This window comes from Chelonoidis abingdonii, chromosome 4 (assembly GCF_003597395.2).
Source record: "Chelonoidis abingdonii isolate Lonesome George chromosome 4, CheloAbing_2.0, whole genome shotgun sequence".
Lineage (NCBI taxonomy): Eukaryota > Metazoa > Chordata > Testudines > Testudinidae > Chelonoidis > Chelonoidis abingdonii.
In genome coordinates, this window is record NC_133772.1 from 24,968,935 (window position 1) to 24,988,545 (window position 19,611).

Below are 19,611 nucleotides of genomic sequence, written 5' to 3' on the forward strand. Positions count from 1 at the left end.
GAACAGTGACTTCTGACTCTCACTGGCTTTCTGACTCTGCAGTTTCTTCTGCAGTGGCCCAGTCAGATGCACTGCCTGGAGCTCCTTTGCTGCCCTGGTGTTTCTGGGTCTCAGTATGCTCGCGCTCTCTCCACACACAAGCATCAGCAGTAGCATCCTGGCCATCCTCCAGAATCAGAGCTTCAGCACACCGCTGGGTTTTGTTTTAGTATCTCTCCATCCCATGTATGGCTCTGGCATTAAGACCCTGGTGCGAATAGCAGATTGGCAGGCTGCTGGGCATTTTCCCTTTGGGTTACGGCATGTCAGCAACATAGCCAGCAGTGCTCAGGGAGTGACGTGGCCAGCATCACATCTGACTACCTGTCACTGCCCTAACCCAAGGGATCAGGTACCCAGCTTGCAGCTGGTTTGATAGGGAGGCGGCCTGTGGGAGCGAGCAAGACACAAACCCATGTCCTTCAGGACTGTGGTCAAGTGCCTTAACCACTCAGCTACCGCACCTTGATCCCTTGAGGATGGGGGCAGGTATCAGAGAGGAGGATCTACCTTGAGGTTATTACCACCCCGAGGTCCTTCTGGGCTCCACAAAGCTACTAGGAGCCTCAAAGGCCCTGGCAGTAAATAAACCACCTTCCACCTGAGGATCACACCCTGATCCCAACACAAACCTGGCTGGTGCTGACCTCCAGACTTGCATATTGTAACACATACATCTGGAACTGCTCCAGCTACAAAACACAGCAACTCGCTTGCCCAGCAACACAAGCCATGGTCAGCACGTCACCCCAGTGCTCCACTCTCTGCTCCAACGCCCTGCTCAATACCGAGTTCAGTGCAAGGTCTCTGCCCTGGTGTTCAAATTCCTCTGGAGGACAGGCCCTCGCTTCATGAGAGACCCTCACATCAACTACAACCCCTTGGAGCCTTGACACGCCAACAAACGGGGTGATTTGTTAGTGCAACAGACAATTTCTGAGAGCCAGACCCTGACTGTGCAGCTACCTTCAGAATGACCATGGGCCTCACTGCTTTGAGAACTATGGGCAACACTCACCATTTGGGCGTGCCTTTCCGTCAATAACTCCAGCCGACAGATACATGCAGGCACATGACCACAGACATACACCCAACCGTGAGTCACACACAAAGCAAACACATCTAGTCTCCCAGTTACTTATAGCTCCTAGCTGCGGGGAAGGAACTGCATGGCAGCATTCCTGGTATTGCTGTTTGACTGTTAGCAGGTGCCCATATTACAGAGGCAGTCACTGCACAAGAACCTGGAGAGAAAGACAGACACCCCATACTGATCTGCTGGTGGGATTTTAACCAGTGGCTCCCAGGGGCCCCATCCAGGACTTCACTGTCCTAGAGAAAGGAAAGATCTTCCCCACAGCGCAGGCCAGGTGCAGCCTAGGCTGTGGGTTACATGGCAGTTACCCCAGATCCCAGCTTTCCAGTTCCATGCATGCTTGGAACATCGCCTCTTGGGGACAAAATGGTGTCTGAACGAGGGGCACTGGCTGCTGCTGCGTCCCCATCTCTGCTGAGCACCTGTTCCCATCACTACAGGGCGAAGCTCTACTGAGCAGGCACGTAAGAAATCCTGTGTTTCAGAGCATAGGGAGAGGGGCTGCTCTGCATTCCAGGGCAGGGATGCGGGGGTGGAGGGAGCAGGCTAGGCATCTCTGCGCAAGGAGCAGCTGCTCCCAAATATGTTACAGCTTGTCATTGTCAGAGCAGCGGGAATAGATGTTGGGCAGCCTGGAAAGTGGAGGGGACTTGGGGGTCGGGGGCAGGCAGAGGCATGGGATCTCTGAGAGGAGGGGGGGTGTTAACTCTCTGGGGAGGGGGCTTAGGTCCCTGAGGGAACTGAGAAGGGAGCTGAGTATCCAGGGGGGAGAGGCCCCTGGGTCCCTGAGGGGAGTAGGAGAGGGCCTGGATCCCTGAGGGAAGCTGGAGGGGCCTGAGTCCCTGGAGGGGGCTGGTTATCTGGGGAGGGGGCCTGGATCCGAGGGTAGTGACTCCCTGGATCACTCCCTAGAGCACTTTTCTCTAGTGTAGTTTTAATTGTTCCAAATTCAGAGGCTTTCACTGGGTTGTTGTTTCCTTCTTTTGATTCATCCCATGTCCAGACATTCATCCCTCACATTCAGTTTAACTGTCTCTTTTCTGAAACTCATCTCATGGTTACAGCCCCAATGCCACCCTCACCAATCCCTCTCCATGCGTTGGGCTCACCCCCTTGGACTGCGAACCCCTTAGCCATTAGCCGCCTCACCCCGATGCATGACAGTGTAGACAAGAGGCCCCTGTCTACATGGGAAAGGTGCACCCAGTTGAACAGGAGCTAACGTCTATGCCAGAAACACTACAGCAGCACAGCTATGGTGCTGCAGCCGCGCCGCTGGAGTGTAGACACTCACAAGAGCGACGAAAGGGGTTCTTCCATCACTGCAGGAAACCTGCCGCTCCCAGACACAGTAACGGTGTCTACACTGGGGCTTAAGTCAGCTTAACTACATTGCAGAGGGTGTGAAATTTTTCCCAGCCCTGAGCAACGTAGTTAAGCTGACCTAACTTTGAAGTGTAGACCAGCCCTTCAAAATGTTTTTAAACTGATTTCTGTTCAAGTGGTGCAAAGCCCTGTGTGCTGCTTTGCTTCTGGACACCTCCGAAGGGGCAGGCTGGCTGGTAAGCTCACACTGGCACTCTAGTCTGGATAGTTAGGTAAAGATGAAAGGTTCTTTATTCTGCCTTTCTCCAGATTGCCGGGGGGTTGGGAGGCAGGACTCATGCAATAAGAAACCCAGAACAGACGGTCAGCTCTTTTTGTTCTGTGTTTGTACAGAGCCTGGCACAGTGGGGTCCTGGGCTGTCACCGGGGCTCCTAAGTGATACTGCAATGCAAATACACCCTAATAACAGGAGCTGGCCACATTCACAGCTAGGAAGTCAGGTCCCAGAGAGCATTGACTAATTAGCCCTGCATCTCCTCATTGACTTCTGGCCTCCTCTTTACCCAACATATACAATTTCCAGTTACCTTAATGGGTGAACCTACTGCATCTGAGACTCCCTGAGCTCTCCTTTGTGAACAGACCATGGGAGCAACACCTTGTTCCCAGGCCTGTGGGCCCACAGGCCTGTGGGGAGAGAGGAAAGGACCAAATCCAGGCAGCTTCCGGAGCCAATCACAGGGGCTTATTTTGGGTTAGCTTCTGCAGATTCCTAATTGACTTATGCTGAACTGAAATAAGCCTGGTTTAAGTCACAAAGAGGGTCCCACACAGCCTTTTGTGCTGGTTCAACTAAATCAGCTCAAAATCACATTCAGCCTGTGAAAGTTTCTTGGGTAGACAAGCCCTGAGCCAGATGTAGCTCTTTCCACTTTTTCTCACAAACCCCTGATCATTTTTGTTGCTTTTCACCTGAACTGCCCTCAGTTTCTTTCCCATGTCTAGAACTGAGCACATCATTGCATGTATGGTAACACCAGAGACATAGAGGCAGGAGCTGCTACCTCTCTGCTCTGTGATGTGGTATCGCTGCACACACAGCTCACACCACTGGCCTCTAGCGGTGTATTCATTCACTGCAGATATAACACATGGCAAACTCATAGCTAATTTGTTGTGCGCCAACACCAAGCTCTCTCTGTCATTAAACAGAGGCAGTGTGGCCTTATGGACAGAGCACTGGATTGAGACTCAGGAGATCTGGATTTTACTCCCGTCTCTGCCACTGGCCTGCTGGATAACCTTAGGCTAGTCACTTCCCCTTTCTGTGCCTTAGTTTTCTCCATCTGTAAAATGGGGATGATGACACTGACCTCCTTTGTAAAGCGCTTTGAAATCTAATGGTGATCACTGCTATTTAAGTGCTAGGTATTATTAATTATTAATTATTATTATTATTATGGGAATACACTTCCTGGATGTCCCACTGCCAGACCAAGCTCCACACGACTAAACCTTATCTTCTGTCAACGGCTTCCCTTCTCCATTACTGTGACTGATGACAATATCCTCCCCAGGGCTCATGCTAACGGCTTCCATTTCATCTTCAGGTCCTCATCTCCATCTCCCCCAACAGCCAGGCTTGCCCCAAATCCTGATGCTTCCTTGTCTACATCTCTCAAATCTGCTTGTTCCTCACTAGCCCTATGGCTCAGATCCATGTCCACACCTTGGTCAGCTCTCCCCTAAATGGCTGCGAAGTCTTTAATCATAGAATGAAGATTAGGGTTGGAAGAGACCTCAAGATGTCATCTAGTCCAACCCCTTACTCAAAGCAGGACCAACACCAACTAAATCATCCCAGCCAGGGCTTTGTCAAGCCTGACCTTAAAAACCTCTAAGGAAGGAGATTCCACCACCTCCCTAGGTAACCCATGCCAGTGCTTCACCACTCTCCTAGTGAAAAAGTTTTTCCTAATATCCAGTCCGAGAGAGATTGCCTGTTTTAAAAGGGAAGAAGGAGAACCTGGGGACTACCGACCATCAGCCTCATTTTAGTCCCTGGAAAAATTATAGAGCAAGTCCTCAAGGGATCCATTTTGAAGCACTTGGAGGAGAGGAAGGTGACAGGAACAGTCAACAGGATTCACCAAGGCAAGGCATGCTGACTAACCTGATTGCCTTCTATGATGAGATAACTGCTCTGTGATAGAAGAGGAAAGCAGTGAAATGTGATATATCTTGACTTTAGCAAAGCTTTGATATGGTTTTCCATGGTATTATTGCAGCAAGTTAAAAAGTACGGGATTGGAGAATGGACTATAAGGTGGATAGAAAGCTGCTAATTGTCGGATCAACGGGTAGTGATCAATGGCTCAATGTCTATTTGGCAGCTGTTATCAACAGAGTGCCCCAAGGTTGGTCCTGGGGCTGTTTGTTCAACATCTTTATTGATGATCTGGATGATACTGAGATGCAATCATCCAAGTTCGCAGATGACACTAAGCTGGGGTAGGATAGGTCCAGAGAGACATAGACAAATTGGAGGATTGGGCCAAAAGATGAAGTTCCAACAGGACAAGTGCAGAATCCTGCAGTAGGAAAGGAAGAATCCCTGCACTGCTACAGACTGGGACCGGCTGTGGCTAAGCAGCAGTTCTGCAGAAAAGGACCTGGGATTACAGTGGACGAGAAGCTGGATATGAGTCAGCAGTGTGCCCTTGTTGCCAGAAGTCTAACGGCATATTGGCTGCATTAGTAGGAGGATTGCCATCAGATCGAGGGAAGTGATTATTCCCCTCTATTCGGGACTGGTGAGGCCACATTTGGATATTGTTGTCCAGTTTGGGCCCCCGCTGCAGGAGGATGTGGACAAACTTATAAGAGTCCAGTGGAAGAGCAACAAAAATGATTAGGGGGATGAGCACATGACTTATTAGGAAAGGCTGAGGAACTGGGTTATTTGGTCTGCAGAAGGAAGAATGAGAAGGATTGATAGAAGTCTTCAACTACCTGAAGGGGGGTTTCAAAGAGGATGGATCTAGGCTGTTCTCAGTGGTGGCAGATGACAAACAAGGAGAATGATCTCAAGTTGCAGCGAGGGTCAGTAAGACCCAACGGAGCTGGTGATGTGAGGGGCTTGGGTATGGGAGGGCTCAGGGCTGGGGCAGAGGTTTGAGGTGTGGGGGTGAGGGCTGTGGGGTGGGGCCAGGAATGAGGGGTTCAGGGTGTGTGAGAGGGCTCTGGGGCTGGGGAAAGGGGTTTGGGATGCAGGAGAGGGTCAGGACTCTGGGTGGGAGTGCAGGCTCAGGGTTGGGGCAGGGAACTGGGATGTGGGGTTGAGGCACGCGGACCTACCTCTGGTGGTTCCTGGTCAGTGGCACAGCCGGGGTACAGAGGGAGGCCTTCCTGCCTGTGTCCTGGCACCTCGGACCGCACTGTGCCTGAAGCAGCAGCAACAGGTCTCGGCTCCTAGGTGGAAACATGCAAGCGGCCTCCACATGGCTCTTGACTGCAGGCACTGCCCACCCCCAGCTCCGATTGGCCAGTGCAGAGTTGGTGCTCTGGGCGGGAGCAAGCATGCAGAGCCCCTGGCTCCCCTTGCCGTAGAAGCTCGGACGCGCTGCTGGACACTTCTGGAACACAGCACGGGTGTCAGAACAGGTAAGCACTTTTAACCATCCCAGCTGGCAAATGTTGACCAGAGGCGATCCTGTGCCTTACATGCCATGACCCAGTCCTGGGTCATGACCTGAACTTTGAAAAATGCTGGGCATATGGAACATTTCTGTTGCATTTCCTGTGGTATAGTTTGTATAGCGGGGGTGCTGAGAGCCACTGAACCAAACTGTGAACCCTGTATAATGGAAACAACTTTAAGCCATGGGGTGCAGCAAGCATCCCCCCAGTTTCAGCACTTATGCCCCTAGTGAAACTTTAGAAAAGCTGGTCACTGATAATATACATCTTTAAAAATGATTACAAATTAACTGGTTTTACATGAATGAAAAGACCAGTTGAAAACATAAAATATTAATCTGTGCAGCTTTGCAGATGAAAAACAGCAATTTCTGCAGTTAGGTGGCACTGTTTCCTTTTCTTAACAAAATTCTTGTTAGCGTGTTTCAAATATAGTAAGAAGATGTGATTTCACCCTTTCAGATTAAGTAGATAGAATCAAGTCCACATGCTGGAAAGGAACTGGATAAACATTTCTCTATTTTACAGGGTCCTTAATTATTTACCTCCCCACTTTCACTCTGGAGCTAATATTTACCCTCTACTGTATATGTTGAAATTGACACTTCACCCCTTTGTAAGGCACCATAATTGTGGTGTCTGCTGACTAGGAAAAATTGCTGAAGGTGAAATGTCATGTCTGTCCAAAATGTCCTGCCTGAAGGGCTGTGCCCTACTTACACTTCTCATTAAGGGTGAATTTTCACACTCACAAGGAAATGGAGGGCATGGCCCCCCAAGACCACTACAGTCCTATATTGGTGGCTGTGGCAGCCATGTTGCTGGGGATCATTCACATTGGCCCAGGTGAATGGAGGGTCCAGTGTTTATGTGGATGAAAAATGTCTCTTATGTACACATCACAAGTGGTTTGGAGGGGCCATGAACCATGTAGGGTGATGGGAGTTGGTCAGAAAGTCTGAGCTAAACCCCTGCCTCTGATATGTTAGGGGTAGTCAGCCGGGCGGCTTCCAGGCACCAGTACGCCAAGCGCATGCCTGGGGCGGCAAGCCGCGGGGGGCGCTCTGTCCAGTCACCGCAAGGGCAGCAGGAAGGCTGCCTTTGGTGGCTTGCCTGCAGAGGATCCGCTGGTCCCGCGGCTTCGGCGGACCTCCGCAAGCTGCTGCCGAATCCGCAGGACCAGGACCTCTCCGCAGGCAAGCCACGGAAGGCAGGCCTGCCTGCCTGCTGTGCTTGGGGCAGCAAAATACCTAGAGCCACCCCTGGATGGAGTTTTACTTCCAAGCTCCCCCACACATTACACCCTACGTAAAGCCTACTTAACATCCGCCTTCGCGTGAAAAATATGGCCAGGTCTACAGCACTACCGCTTAAATTGATCTAATATATGTTGCTCAGGATGCTATGTCCACAAGCCCAGGTGATCCTCCCAGCGCCAGCCCGTCACCCCAGATGCGGAGTAGCAAGGCTCCTGCAGGTGAGCTCCCTGTAAAAGTAAGCTGTGTAAAAAGAGCTTTGAAGTTGGAGGCTACGCTATAAAGCCCCTTTTGCTCCTAGGCTTCACTACCCCCGAGCTCCCAGCCCCAGATGCAACTTCAAAGCACTGTGACACAAGCTTCCGGAAGATGGCCCCGGGGAAAAGAGCTTTTTCGGAAGAAGTGCCAGCATAGACGGTCCCTCACTACTCCAAGTCTGTCAATCCGGACTGGGATGTCTTGTTGCCCATGGGCTGTATGCAAATATACCCTCAGACCTCAGAGATTTTTGTCTCAACAAGTAAAATAGCACAGGGCCTTTTCCAATAATACTGCAGCTCGCTCGAGCCAGTCTATATTCTGCCTATAGTGTGCGCGCCTACAGAAGCAGTCTATATTCCATCACCCCTGGTGGAGTCCCGGCCTGGTAATGCTGATGATAGGGAGAGTAGGGGATGGAAGCAATTAGTATGAAAAAAATGTCATATACTAACTATGATATTTAGAAGTATGTATTATAGTCCTGAGGAATCCACAAACTGCCCCGTTGTTAACGTGGTTACTAAAGTTTCTCTCCAAAATTCACATCAGCTCTTTCATAAGGATTGTCCTCAATTTACCTTGTAAGTTGCTCCCACAAACAGTGCCTGCAGGAATGCAGCTTTGTATTCAGAATCAGAAGGACCATCAGCCCAGACCCAGTTAGTGGTTCAGGAATGTATTATTCTTCTGTATTATGGTAGTTCTAAGGATTCCCATCAGTGCTGAACAAACAATATAATCAAAAAGAAAGTTGGACAAAAAGCAACAAGTGGTTGAAGTGCCAATGCAGTTGGCAGAGAGTGTCCTGGGAGGAGAACACAATCATTGTTTTGCATAATAACAGTAGTCCCAGGTAGCACCTTCCACCCTACCACCCTAAATAAATGTGTCTTGATTTTCATAAATGCTGCGTAGTCACAACTCCATTTGAAGTCCCATGGGAGCTTGCTGATGCTCAACACCTCTGAAGATCAGGCCCACAATTTTATCTATTGCAGCTCACAGACTATTAATTATTATACCCTAGGAATGTGCCATTAAATCAACATGGTAGTTTTTTTTCATTGTTTTAGGCAGGCTATAAGCAGTATTTCAGTAACATTTCAGTACCCCTAGTGCCCACGGATTACCATGCTCATGTAACTGTCTCTAATAAACAATTGTATGCGTTTTAAAAATGTTGAGTAGCCTAATGATTTTTTAAGTTAACAACTGGATGTTGGTTATGTGGATATCAACAGCTGCTTTTAACTGATTATCTTTTGTAAAGAAATAATCCAGTATGACAAGTTTGGACTGATGTGAATCAGGCCCCCTTACAATATTTGCCACAGCTCCTTAACAATGCTTTCTCGAGCTATACAGTTTTTCATAATATCTACATTTCAATAAATACAACGGCACCAGTGAGTCATTGTTTGTGCCTTTCTAAAAATAAGTCTGAAAAGCTGCTTTTCTTGGATGCAGTTTTGTTCTAAACTGCAACTAATACTTAATATGAATAATTTTGGAGAGAGTAGGTAAATAAACCATGGTAATTATCAGCTCCCACTGTTATATCTGGATCTTCTGTTAAGAAATTTCTCTCGCTATCTGATATCCTTTCACGTATGCCCCTACTTCTGGTCTTTAATTCACAATAGTCTAAACCAATCATTAGAGAGCTTATTAAGCACGGACAGTCCAACTATAAATGCACTATAAATTAGTAGAGCATACTCAGAATTGCTTAAGCTATGTCTAATGCCTCTTTTTCAAATATCGATTCCAAGCTCATGCTGTGGTAGTTGGTAAAGAATCAATTCCAACTCTGATACAGTTTACTTGTGGAGTGCATGTCTCTTGAGTGTAATTGATTGGGACAAAACTTCCTCAAGGCCAAGGAACTGACAACATCTGTATAAAGTGGATGCAGGCTGGTGATCAATGCTTGAAGAATTAATTTGTTGATAAAAAAAATATAATTGTATTTACTTGATCATCTAGTGAGATATATATGGAGGGTGGCAGAATGTGAGAACGTTGTTGTGTCTGTGTTTTTGCTTCAAAGAGCCTGTAAGCAAGGAAAAGCAAAGTAGTGTAATGGCCCTGAGATTCTGAATTAGTCAACTTCTATCATTATTGATGTGGTCATAATGTATTCCAGTAGTTATGTTCATTCAGGTTGATATTACAGAATTTTTCATTCTATATAGAATGTTTCGTGTGTGTCTAGTGTGTAGATATCATATAATGGCTCCATCTGTAGAGTCTTTAGCTTCTTTGTCTACATAGAACATATGATGTGCTTACTTAGTAGTTTCTGGTAAGCTTGATTGGTAACATGTATTATTCTGTGGTGATTTTCTACTTGCATTATGTTGCTGTAATCCCCTCTAGGTCTATATGGTGTGTTCTAATGTTTCTCTCTGGTTATGTAAGATGTGTGTGGAAACTCTCATTATTCATATGTTGAACTTCTGCATTGTAATTATCCTGCTCTTCTCTTATTGTCAGGAATAATATTTGGTCTTCTATTTATTAATTCAAAATGGTGAGTCAATGCTTTTTTTCCTTTGTTGTACTGCGCTATTATTCTCACAAATCTCCTCATATTATTTTTTTATATACTTATGTACTAAATAGTCTTATATTCATTTCTCTGTAAGAGTGGTACTACGATTTGTATGTGTTGTTGCTAAGTGATAATCATTAATATCTTTAATCTCTCTTCTCTATTATTATAGTTCTTTTTAATATGATTCAGTTATCCCTATGTTTATTTATGTTTGATTGATATGTCTATATTCTCTCTTTCTTCATTTACATATTACTTTAACTTAACGGTAGGAGTAGGTATAATGAGATGAGATTGTACATATCTCAATCTGTTACTGAATGATGTCTTGTTCATTTAAAATATAAAGGACTTTTGGGTATTAGGTATTTGTTATTTATAGTATTCTCTATGCCACAACTTTACACTCTATTCTATGTTGTCTCCTCTTCAGTAGAAATATTGTTTGATCTTTTTATGTATCTTAAGTATTTTATATTTGATGTGTGGTGAGATATTATTAGCTGCTTAGGATCAGGATATATTAAGCATTTTGATCCCATTTTGATTATTATACGAGCTCAAAATTAGTTCCTTGCATAGGGGGCAGAAAAATTCTGGCGAGTTTCAACTGGTGGAGTTTCTCCACCCTCTTTACATAACAACGCTTGCCACCTATAGATCCTGAGGGGATTCAGCCATTGCAGTAGATCCCAGATATCTGTTTCGCATCAGTACAGAAAACTCGTGTGCTCTACAATGTTCCTATGTGACAAGAGTAAAAGACTCTCATGATGGTAGGCCAGTTTGTTTCTATACACTGAACAACGAACAATTCTTTAAGAATAAAAAAATTCTGTTATCTCTGCCTGATGCCTAATCTGAATCTTGCATCATTTGTAGAGTTGCTATTCATGATCTCAGCCTCTCCTACTTTGCTTCCTGCTACAGCTCTTGAGAAACCAGCACACACGTTCTTCACATCTGCACCCTCCATATTTCTCCTGTGGTCCAGTAAAACATTATTTTTTTATCAAACAAAATTAAAATTATCAAGATGAGTCAGCCAGCTGCATGCACTTATACAGATGTTGTCAGTTCCTTTGCCTTGAGGAAAGGTTTTGGTCGCAATCAATTCACTCAAGAGACATGCACTCCACAAGTAACTGTATCAGAGTGGAAATTGTTTCTTAGCAACTCCAGTCAGCATGAGCTGGAATCGTATTTGAAAAAGAGGCATTAGATCTAGCTAAGCATTCTGAGATGCTCTATAATTTATAGTGCATTTATAAGTTGGGACTGTTCCAGGCTAATAAGCTCTCTAATGATTGGTTAGACTTATTGTGAATTAAAGACCGAGAAAGTAGCTTACGTGACTATGATATGCAGATATAGGAGAGAATTTCTTACAGAAGATCCATGATATTACAGTGGAGCTGATTATTACTATGGTTTATTTACCCTACTTCTTTCAAAATTAATAATATAATATAGTGGTGCAGTAGATACAAACTGCATCCAGAAAAGCAGCTTTTCAGACTTATTTAGAAAGGCACAAACAATGACTCACTGGTGCCGTATTTAATGAAATGTTAATTATTAATAAAAACTGTAATAGCTCGAGAAAGCATTGTTAAGGAGTTGGCAAAATATTGTAAGGGGCTGATTCACATCAGTCATAACTTGTTGTATACTGATTATTTTTTTACAAAGATAATCAGTTGAAAGCAGCTGTTGATATCTCACATAACCAATCCAGTTGTTAACTTAAAAAATCATTAGGCTACTCACATTTTTAAAAACGCATACAATTGTTTATTAGAGACAGTTACATGAGCATTGGTAAATCCGTGGCACTAGTACTGAAATGTTACTGAAATACTGCTATATGCCTGTAAAACAATGAAAAAACTACCATGTTGATTTACATGGCACATTCCTAGGTATAATAATAATAGTCTGTGAGCTGCAATAGATAAAATGTGGGCCTGATCTTCAGAGGTGTTGAGCATCAGCAAGCTCCCATGACTTCAAAATGGAGTTGTGACTACGCAGCATTTATGAAAATCAAGACACATTTATTTAGGGTGGTAGGTGGAAGGCTACCACCTTTACTGGGACTACTGTGTATTATGCAAAACAATGATTGTGTTCTGCCTGCCTCCAGGACAGCTCTCTGCCAACTGCATTGGGCACTTTCAACCACTTGTTGCTTTTTGTCCAACTTTCTTTTGATTTATTGTTTTGTTCAGCACTGTGATTGGGAATCCTAGAACTACATAATACAGAAGAATAATACATTCCTGAACATACTGGGTCTGGTGATGGTCTGAATTCTTAATACAAACTGATTCCTGTGTTGTGGAGCAACTTACAAGGTAAATTGAGACGAATCCTTATGAAACTGATGTGGAATTTTGGAACTTTTAGTAACGTAACCGGGAGTTTGTGGAGTCCCAGGACTATAATACATACTTCTAAATATCAATATAGTTTTGGAATGACACGTTTCATACTAATTGCTCCATCCGCCCCTCACTCTCAACCTATCATCAGCTATGCTCTACAGACTCCATCCAGGGTGATGGAAATAATAGACTGCTTCTGTAGGGGAATGGATAGGAATATAGACTGGCTCTGTATTATTGCCCTGTGCTAATTTTCACATTGTTAGACAAAATCTCTGAGGGTATATTGATTACAGCCCATGGCAACAAGACATCCCAGTCCGGATTGACAGACTTGGAGTAGTGAGGCTCTGCATGCTGGCTGCCTAAAATAGCTGTGTCAACACAGTGCTTTGAAGTTGCATCTGGGCTGGAGCTCCGGGTAGTGAAGCCTGGGAGCACAGTGCGGCTTTATAGCGTAGCCTCCAACTTCAAAGCTCCTTTTACACAGCCTACTTTTGACAGGCTAGCAGGAGCCTTGCTACTCCGCATACTGGTGACCCTGGGCTGGGAGGATCACCATTGTGGACATAGCATCCTGAGCAACATATATTAGATCAATTTTAAGCGGTAGTGACTAGACGACCTGCCATATTTTTTCACAAAGGGCGGTGAGTAAGTAGGCTTTACGTCAGGTGTAATGTGTGGGGGGAGCTTGGAAGTAACTCCATCCAGGGGGTGGCTCTAGGTATGTTTGCTGCCCCCAAGCAGCAGCAGGCAGGACAGGCTGCCTTCCGTGGCTTGCCTGCGGAGGTCCTCTGGTCGCTGCGGACTGTGCGGCAGCAGCCTGCGGGGGGTCCCGCCGAGAAGCTCGCGCGCGGACCAGCGGATCACTCTGCAGGCAGCCACCAAGGCAGCCTTCCTGCTGCCCTTTGCGGTGACTGGCAGAGCGCGCCCCCGCGGCTCCCTGCCGCCCACCGGGCATGCCGCTTGGCGTACTGGTGCCTGGAGCCGCACCCTGAACTACCCCTACATGGATCAGAGGCAGGGTTTAGCTCAGACTTTCCTGACCCACTCCCATCACCCTACATGGTCATGGCCCCTCCAAACCACTTGTGCATGTGTACATAAGCCCAGACATTTCATCCACATAAACCATGGACCGCCAGAATCTAATGTCATTCAAGGGTGGTGAGGGAGGTGCCTGATGTGATTGCAGAGCCTTGGCATTATCTCTGAAACATCCTGCATGATACAGGTATCAGAGGGGTAGCCGTATTAGTTTGGAGTATTGTAAAAGCAGCAGAGAATCCTGGGCACTTTTAGACTAACAGACGTTTCGGAGCATGAGCTTTCATGGGTGAATACCACTTCATCAGATGCATGTAGTGGAAATGCGAGGGCAGGTATATATATTGCTAGCAAGCAAGCTAGAGATAATGAGGTTAGTTTAATCAGGAGGATGGACCCTTTCGAGCATGCTGAGGTATGCAAACCAAAGAGAGGAGAACTGGTTTCTGTAGTTGACAAGCCATTCACAGTCTTTGATTCAATCTCTGAGCTGATCGGTGTCAAGTTTGCAGATGAACTGAAGCTCAGCAGTTTCTCTTTGAAGTCTTGGCTTGCCAAGCACTGAGGTACTAACTGCATCATGCTCTAACCCCTCAGACAGAGAACCAACACCTACAAACTCCACCAAGCATTCTCAAAACTACAATACCCGCACGAGGAAATTAGGAACAGATCAACAAGAGCCAGACGACGTACCCAGAGCCTCCTACTGCAACACCACAAAAGAAACCGAACAGGACATCACTGCCATCACATACAGCCCCAGCTAAACCCCTCCAACGCATCATCAGGATTACCCCATCCTGGACAATGATCCACACTTTCACAGGCCTTGGGTGGCAGGTCAGTCTCGCCCACAGACAACATGCCACCAGAAACGTATTTTACCAGTAACTGCACACCGCACATAGTAGTCTAGCTGCAGGAACAGTCCATGCAACAAACCTCGATGCCAACTTCTGCCCACATATCTAACCATGCCGACACCATCACAGGACCTAACCAGATCAGCCACACACCCGTTCATTCACCTGATGTCCACCAATGTAGATGATACGCCATCATATCCAGCAATGCCCTCTCTATGTACAATCGGCAAACTGGACAGTCTCTATGGAAAAAGGATAAATGGACACAAATCAGATATTAGGAATGGCAATATACAAAAACCTGTAGAGAACACTTCAACCTCCCTGGCCACACTATAACAGACCTTAAGGTGCCATCTGCAGCAAAAAAACTTCAGACCAGACTCAAAGAGAACTGCTGAGCTTCAGTTCATCTGCAAAATTGACACCATCAGCTCAGGATTGAACAAAGACTGTGAATGGCTTGCGCAAGTACAGAACCAGTTCTCCTCTCTTGGTTTTCATACCTCAACTGCTAGAGGGCCCCATCCTCCCCCCGTGGTCGATTGACACTAACGCTCGTTATCTGCAGAGCTTAGCCTTGTAGCTATTATCCTGCACCCTAGGCTATTTCACTAATGCATCTGATGAATGGGTATTCACCCACGGAAAGCTCAATGCTCAAAACGTCTGTTAGTTCTAAAGGTCCCCAGTATTTCTTCTTCTTCTGTTTATCATCTTCACCATAATTTCTGTCTTTTTGTAAGTGCCTATTTTAAAGTAATATTTTTAATTACTAAATTCATCCCTGTGTTAATTTAATATTTTAGGCTCTCCTCCTCACTCTTTCACAGATTATTTCCCGAAGTTATAATCCTTATCAAAGTCATTTCCTGGGGGAAAAAAAGAAGAGGCCCAGACCCTACCGGTGCATTTTAGTTAGATTAAACAAGTTTAGACCAACATTGCTTCATCTCACATTGTAAATTCCTTCCTTTTCAGAATCACTCCAGGAATAAATTTGCCTATTAATGTTAATACAAAGATCGGCTGAGCTGATTCTTCACGGACCAATTGTTTCTATTACAATATCATTTTTTTTCACCCGTATGGTACCAAATAAACTATTTTCCCTTTGTCTAGCATTCTACCTCTATTTAATAGTTGTGGTAAAGTCTATTATGAAATATAATGAAAAACTATACCCCACCACATTCAGAACTAGGAGCCTGTTCATTTAGTTTTTTAATGCAACAGTAGCAGTTTAAAGTCCACTTCTTCCCTCCAAATGCTCTCCTCTTCTTCATAGTTCAAATCTTGCAGTCCCGCGGACAATTGGATATGTAAAGTGCATGATTAACATGCCTTTCTTTTTAAGCGTAGCGGTAAATAGGATAGAACCTGAGTATGGTATGAACTGGATAAATAGAACACCATCCTCAAGACATCGAATATCCTTCTGTTTTTCAAAACTTGACTCAATTTTATAGGCTTTGCATATATGCCTCTTTGACACTCGAACGGGCTTGGCTACCAGGACGGTATAAGGTCATCCACACTTGCGACGCTATCATTTAGGGTTAAAGATAGGAGTTCTTTATTCTGCCTCTTCTCCAGATGCCGTGATCACACGGTTTTCGGACCCAAGACTATGCAATAGATATTCACGAAAAAACAAGACGCATCGAGCCATGTGTCGGTTTTATACATGAGCGGGCAACCCCCGAGCCGCGCGTTTCCCACCAATGGGCCTCACTTAGAAAGTCGATATTTTGCAAATGCATGATTTCAATCATCCTGCCTCAAAAACAGATAGCTGGCCACTTCACAGCTAGGTAAGTCAGGTCCAGAAGCATTGACTAATTAGCCCTGCATCTCCGCATTGACTCTGGCCTCCTCTTTTACCAACATATACAATTCTAGCTTCCTTAATGGTGAACCTACTGCATCGAGACTCCCTGGCTCTCCTTGTGAACAGACCATGGAGCAACACCTTGTTCCCAGCCTGTGGGCCCACAGGCCTGTGGGAGAGAGGAAAGGACGCAAGTCCAGACTTCCCGGACGCCCAATCCCCATGGACTTGTGCATGTCCAGCTTTTCTAAATAGTCCTTAACCTGTTCTTTCACCACTGGGGGCTGCTCACCTCCTCCCCGGACTGTGCTACCCAGTGCAGTAGTCTGGGAGCTGACCTTGTCTGTGAAGACTGAGGCAAAAAAAGCATTGAGTACTTCAGCTTTTTCCACATCCTCTGTCACTAGGTTGCCTCCCCCATTCAGTAAGTGTCACACACTTTCCCTGACCTTTCTGCCAGTCTTCCCGCACTCCCGCCTTGGTCCCTTCCAATCAAACCAGCCCTAACCTCCATGCCTGCAGTTCCCCACAACTCAATACTGTCACGGGGTGCCTGGGCGATGCTCTGGAACTGCTCCGGAACTGCTCCCCATAAAGCCAGTCATGACTGTGGGAAACCTCCTCTCCCTTGGAGCAGACTGTCTTCAGGGCAAGAAGCTCACATGGTGCTTCCCACAGTGAGTCCTCCCAGGCGGGGTCCTGGGGAAGCCAGAGGGTCCTGCAAGCAACCCCACTTCGCTTCGCAGTCAGACATAACTCTTAGCCAGCCAGTAAAACAGAGATTTATTAGACAACAGGAACACGATCTAAAACAGAGCTTGTAGGTACAGAGAACCGGATCCCTTAGCTGAGTCCATTCTGGGGCCCAGCGAGCCAGACACACATGTCTGCCCTCACTCCTCATCCCCAGCCAGCTCCCAAACTGAAAACCTCTGCAGCCCCTCCTTCTCTGCTGAGTTCCTTTCCGGGCCAGGAAGTCAGCTGACCTCTTTGTTCTCTCACACCTTTAGCATCCTCTTGTAGGGGGGAAGGGCCCGGGCCATTAGCTGACACAGAGACAGTGTCAGCCAGAAACTGAGGCACTCACACAGTATTCAGAGGAAACTTTAAGAACAGCCCCACTTCATCACAGATTCCACACCTAGCCAGTTTAAAGCCCATCCAGACCAAAATGAATCTGAACATTCCCTCCCAATCTGAACCGCTATGTGTTTTCATGAGAAAATCAACTCAAGGGTAGGTCTACACTTAGAAGGCTGCAGCAGCGCTTGAGTGAAGATGCTACCTACACCTATGGGAGAGCATCTTCTGCCAGCATGGGGAATCCACCTCCCAGAGAGGCGCTAGCTATGTCATTGGGCAAACTCTCCCATTGACTGAGGGCTGTCCAGACTAGGGCTTAAGTCAATTTCACTGCATCGCTTGGGGGTGTGGATTGTTCGTTGCAGTGAGTGACGTCTTTTCCGAGCGTACACCTGGCCTAAGTGTTTGGAGTAATCAGAAAAGTTGCGTCTTGGAAGATTGTGCTGCATTTTGGAGATGACAATGTTGACGACTACTGTAGTGGCCAGAACCCCTTGCCCTGGAGAACTCACAAGCCAAGAAACTCCAGCATAGAAAGACTAGAAGGAGCTTTTTTCCCATGTCCACTGAGACCACAGAGCAGAGAGGACTAGCCATTACGGCTAAGAGAATGCGAGTGGTCAAGATACTGTCCTGGAGCTCTGGCAGTGGAATGAGGAAGGTGATCCAACCCTGCTCCCTAGGGAAAGGTCCCATGAACTGAAGGGAAATACTGTTTGAGCCCTGGTTATCTACTATTTAGCTCCTAACATAATTTGTAAACCATATTTCAAGTGGATCACAACAGTGGTGGAGCCAGGTTTTGCAATGCAGGGGGTAGAGATAGGGCTGATGGCTGAAGGGGCATCAATCACCCCCAGCAGCACCCTTCACACCTGCACCTCAATTCTAATCCCACCCAGTGCAGAGGGGAGGCCCAGAGTTGGGGGCTGGAGAATAAGCGAACCCACTCCACACTCACCGGGCAGCAGTAGCTCCTGTTCCATGGGGCTGGCTCCCGGCACTGGGTGTTGTGACATAGAGTCGCAGTGCCACACAACCCTGTGTGCTATGTTGCACTGCCCAGAGCAGGGAGCCAGGCCCTGCCCCATGGGACAGGAGCCACCATTGCCAAATAAGTGTGGGGCGCGCTTGCTTTCCAAAAAGGCGCCACACTTACCCCCCAAAGGCCACCAGGGGGGACACCCCCCACCCCACACACTGGATCCTATCCAGCATTATATTCCAAGAGAACTCAGCCCCATGATGCGGCAGTTAATATCTTGCCTTTCTGTGTTTCTCTTTTGTAAGTAACTTCTTGCTCAATACATCCATTTCAACATGGAAACTGGTAGCCAGATTAGCTTGTTGGGAGCCCCTGTTTATTTCGGGCAGGGCACTGGCACTTAGCTTTAACCCTAAAGGAGGGACATGTGAGTGATCTTGTGCCAGAAGAGTTCTGAGGGTACCAGCTGAGTCACCGGGCCCCCTCCCTTTTCCGATTCACTCTTCTCCAGCTCACTAACGAAGACAATAAGGCCTCAGTTCTAGCAAAGCACTTGAGTGTCTGAGCTGAACAGTCCCATTGATTTTGGTTATCAATTTAAGCTAGCTGGAGATAAGCCTGGTGGGAGCCAACTGAAGAGCGTCACCTTAGGGGTCTGCACCAGTTAATTGAAACTGATTTTAAAATTGTTTTGTTAAATGGGTACAACTTTTGTGCCTAGACAAAGCCAGCAATTGCCAAGATTAACTCTCTCCTTTCTTCTGGCCCCCAGCCACACACTGAGAAGATCAAGCGGCTCAGACAAAATTCTCAAAAATACTGGGTGAAATCCTAGCACCCTTGAAGTCAAAACTCCCATTGACCTCAATGAGGCCTGTGGATTTCACCCATTGTGTTTTGCAAATCATTCCCTCTGGTTGCCAGGGGGCCAGTTCCTCTGGGAATTGTTTTGAAAATGCCTGCCAAAAAGTTCCCAAACTTGTCCCTCTGAAGTATCTTCCTGAGCCAAATACAAGAGAGTCCAGCAGAGACTATCAAGCAATATCTAAAGAAGAGGGTGAACTGAACATAAGACCATAAGAACGTCCATACTGGGTCAGACCAACGGTCCATCTAGTCCAGTATCCTGTCTTCCAACAGTGACCAATGCCAGGTGGTTCAGAATGAACGA